The 4396-nt window shown below is 38.2% G+C and overlaps 1 long non-coding RNA gene across 1 annotated transcript; it reads left to right on the top strand.

Moving 5' to 3' along the window:
* Positions 1–1940: 1940 nt before the first annotated feature.
* Positions 1941–2836, top strand: LOC139905987 (uncharacterized). The gene is made up of 2 exons (XR_011781174.1): positions 1941–2304; positions 2361–2836. It is a non-coding gene; the product is annotated as an uncharacterized lncRNA (long non-coding RNA).
* The last annotated feature ends 1560 nt before the right edge of the window (positions 2837–4396 follow it).

Raw genomic sequence — 4396 nt, 5'->3', positions numbered from 1 at the left:
TTGTTCTATCTGTCAGAAGGAAATACAGAAGGACAACTTTAATGATCACAAAGTTAAACTCCATAAGAATGACCCCAGCTGCAAGTATCAAGTGAAAATTGATCATAAGAAGCAGAAAACATTGAACTTTGCTGTTAAGAAAACTTCCACAGCTAAATCCTCATCCTCAGTCACTGCCTCCTCCTGTCCCGATGACCCTGCTCCAGTTGAGGCCTTACTGCCTGAACCAAGATCTGAAAAGTCCGTTTCTGCTGCAGACATAGAAAATAATGGCGACTCATCAAATTACCACAGTGGACGGATTTCTCATGGAATAAGACTTCCTAATCTCGATATTGGACCAATCTTCTCTCCCGAGCAGCTCTCTGTAGTCAACAACAACAATATTCCCTCTGCAGAGGACTCTGAAACTAGCGACAATGTCCAGGGAGGCGAGAAGAGCAAAACTGAGGAGATGGAGTTTGTGGACGGAGGCCCAGAGTACCCTGTCGTCTTCACGAGCCAGCTGGGTGACCCGATACTTACCGGGCGGGAGCCAAAGCGGAAGGACATCCAGATCAGAACCAGAGTGGAGACTGAGCGGGAAACTGTGCCTAAAGTCGAGAGAGATCATCCTCTACAGCCCAAGTTACAAACATACAGTCCTCAGATAGATGACATATACTCCAGAGACTTTCAATATGATTGGTTCCGTAAGTTCCCGTGGCTAGAATATGACGAGGTTGAAAAGTCAGCCAAGTGTTTCGCCTGTTCCAAATTTTCCATTTCCAACCTTGGGAAATTTGAGTTCAAAACATGGAAAAACAGTTCCTTGTTGAAAGTTTATTCTAACAACAAAAAACACAAACTGTCGATGGAAAAGTGGATCAATTTCCTCACATCAAAGAGAAAGAATACCTCGGTTCTCAGCCATGTTCAGTCTCAACATGCTGAGGAAGTCGTGAAGTGGCGAGCTTATTTGAGGTTTCTTTTCCAAACTGTTGGGTTCCTCGCAAAGCAAGGATTGGCTTTTAGGGGCGACTCCGAAACAAGAGAAAAGTTGACGGAATCTAATGAAAACAATCGAGGAAACTTCTTGGAGCTTTTGTCCCTGCGTTCACACGACAATCATATTCTCAAAGATAAACTGGAGTCCGAAGTCAAAAAATTTGGTTCAGCGGGGGCAGGTTTTGCCAAATGGACTTCACCTGACATCCAAAATGAGCTGATAGAGATTATAGCATCCAAAGTGACAGAAAATATAATTGAAGATGTCAAGACTTGTGCCGGCGATGATGACTACTGGTTCTCTGTGATTGTTGATGAGACATCAGATATGTCAAACACGGAGCAGTTCAGTCTGTCACTGGGATATCTGATGAGTGAAGGCATCAAGAAAGAGAGCTTCCTCAAGTTTGTAAAAGTTACCCAGACTGACGGCAAATATTTGTTTGAGAAGCTTCACGAGGCTGTCACGGATCTCGGCCTTACCCCAGCCCGCACTGTCTCCCTGGCTGCGGACAGTGCCTCCAACATATCTGGCATCAAGAAGGGTCTTGCCGCCAGGTGGAAGGAAGCAGCCCCTCTGTGTGTCTACATCCACTGCTACGCCCATGTCCTCAATCTTGTAGTCAAGGATCTTCTCTCAGATATAACCCTGTTGAGAAATACAATCGGTACTGTACAAATTTTATACAACTTCATTGAAGGGTCACCAAAGAGGTCAGCAATCTACAAGTCGGTGAAGATAACAAGTAAAGATGAGGAGCATGCCAAGGTGATGACCCTGAAGAACCAGTCTGCTACCCGCTGGAGTCTCCGCTACGATGCTGTACACGCTGTATCTCTAGGGATGGTCAGAATCATGAAGACCCTCATAATAATGAGAAAAGATAAAGATACACCCGAAATGCCCGGAAACACGTCAACCTAGTGATTAGGACTCTTGAAGATCTTAAGAATGAGAAAATAATTGAATCAATCTGGAAACTTGCTGAGTTGAAGTCGTCTGAGATGAAATCAGTATTTGGCCAGGAGGACTCAATTGATTTGGAATTCAAGGAGGCGAAGATTCCAAGGAGAATAAAGTGGAAAGGAACAACTGAATCCTACTTCCGTGAAACACATTTCGATGTTGCAATCAATAAGATTGTATTAGAGCTTGAGAGCAGATTTGCCAACGACGATACAAACATCACAATGGATCTCATTGCAATCGTCAATGACAGTGAAGTGGTGACCTGTGTCATTGAGTGTGTCGCCAAGCACTACAGACTTGAACTCGAGCAGCTCCAGTCAGACCATGCAATCTTCCAGCAATTCAAGGTTAATATTATAATGTTTCATTTTGTATTATATGTTTAAAATTTATGTTTCTCTAGGCAGATATTGACACAGAAGACATGGTTTCGTCACAAATTGCTGCGGAGTTAATAAGCTCGGGAGTGTTCCGCCTGATGCCGGAGCTATACAAGGTGATCGTTATCCTGGCCTCAATGCCCATCAGCAGCTGTGAGGCGGAGCGGTCATTCTCCTGTCTCAGAAGGCTCAAGAACCACATGAGGACCACCATGGACCAGGAGAGGCTCTCCTCCCTCACCCTCTTGAACATGGACAGGGTGATGGTGGACAAGGTGCTCCATGAAGACATGGACAGTTTGATTGACACCTTTGCGTCAAGGAAAGAAAGGAAAAACTTCTACTTCTAATCATGATAAAGAACACATGCATTTTTTTCTTCATTTTTTTCAAACACATCACCACGTATACATGCGAGTTAAGAACATCAAGACTTGTGAACATAATTTATTTTCTGTCGATGTAACCGTTTCATGGTATATTATAATCTCGTTCATTATCTTCATCCGTTATTATTTTAAAAATATTTAAGGAGGTTTAAATTGTTTGACTTAATTGTATAGTTCAAAAATTTTCTCTTATTCTTGCACTGTGCGTTTTATACTCCATTATACTCCTTCCTTTATGAATAGGTCGGCATTGACTTTCCGTCTAAAGTTTTTCCTTTTCATTTTATTTTTTCCAATGTTTGCCTGAAGAAAATAATGGTCAGACAGTCCATTGGACGATATTCTTGCAAAATTTAATCGATGTTGTTGCATTTGCCCTGTTTAAATATCCCACGTTCACCACTGAAAATCAACCGTTCACCCTTGTAAAGCGGGCCGAAAAATCTTCCTGACATACAACACTGTTCGGCAACATGGACAATGAGATGGTCAGTAGACCCTGCTAAAAAATATAATTATAGAGGAGCGCAAGACTATTTATAGACGCAACCTGATGTGTGTTTTATAAGAATATACCAAGGTTATTCTTTCATTCTTAACGAGGTAACATAAGTATATAAAGTGCGTGGTCCTATGGATAAAAAAAAATTATACTATTAATAACCGGATTGAATATTTAATTGACGAAGACTACTAACCTTGAGGATTTGTTATGGAATAATTATTGTTGGACTCAAAGTAGAATTGAGCATTGATATCAGAGTAATTCTTCCCAACATCATTGTGTATTTCCTTCTCTATCGCCTCAGATAATTGTAGCTGATCTAATGACAGCTGAGCTGCTCTCCTCTAAAACATTCTTCAAATTGTTATGGTTCCCATGTTGATTTTCAGTTGATTTATTTTTTTAACATGCTCAAAATGCCACGAATTTGCATCACTACTGTGAGAGGTTTCCCCATATGTATTGCAAAACATGCATTTAAATTTTGTCTCATTTTTTAAAATATGCAACGATTTTTGCACTCTTAAATATCAATTAAAAAGCTCAATATTCATGTTAGTGAGCATCTAATTTTACACAGTCTGTTAAATGGGGTAAAATGTTACCTCAAATATTAAACAAATTTTTTTACATAATCGACATAGACTCAAAATTACTCGTTTTTAATTTGTAATATTTTTCTAACTATTTCATACATTTTGCCCTAGTAAATATTAATTAAAATTATAAAAATAAAATATTTTGTCAAGCTAATCCTAATAACATTAGTTTAGAGTATTAAAAAAGTTGTAATTAGTATACTTAAAGTATTAAAAATTTATTTTAATAAAAAATCCATGAAATATTAATTAATTTTAAAAAACTTTCGGGACCAAAACTGTCATTATTAATTAATTACGAATTATTTCAACATTTTTACGACATCAAAAAAGTTGCATTTATTTTTGTTGTTTCAGAAGCACACTAAAAAGTTTTGGTAATAAAAATTATTCTAAGCAGATTGGAATCAATTTCTGAAATTTTCATTATCGAAGGGTTAACAATATAAATTTTGGGATTCAACAAAATATTATTTGATATTCTTATATTAAAATCATTAAATTTATCTTTGTGATAAAATTTAATTTTATAAATATTCATTACATTGTATAAATTTCGGCAATCC

This window comes from Lepeophtheirus salmonis, chromosome 7, assembly GCF_016086655.4.
Source record: "Lepeophtheirus salmonis chromosome 7, UVic_Lsal_1.4, whole genome shotgun sequence".
Taxonomy (NCBI): domain Eukaryota; kingdom Metazoa; phylum Arthropoda; class Copepoda; order Siphonostomatoida; family Caligidae; genus Lepeophtheirus; species Lepeophtheirus salmonis.
Note: the sequence above shows the minus strand (reverse complement) of the source record. Positions and strands in the feature narration are given on the sequence as shown.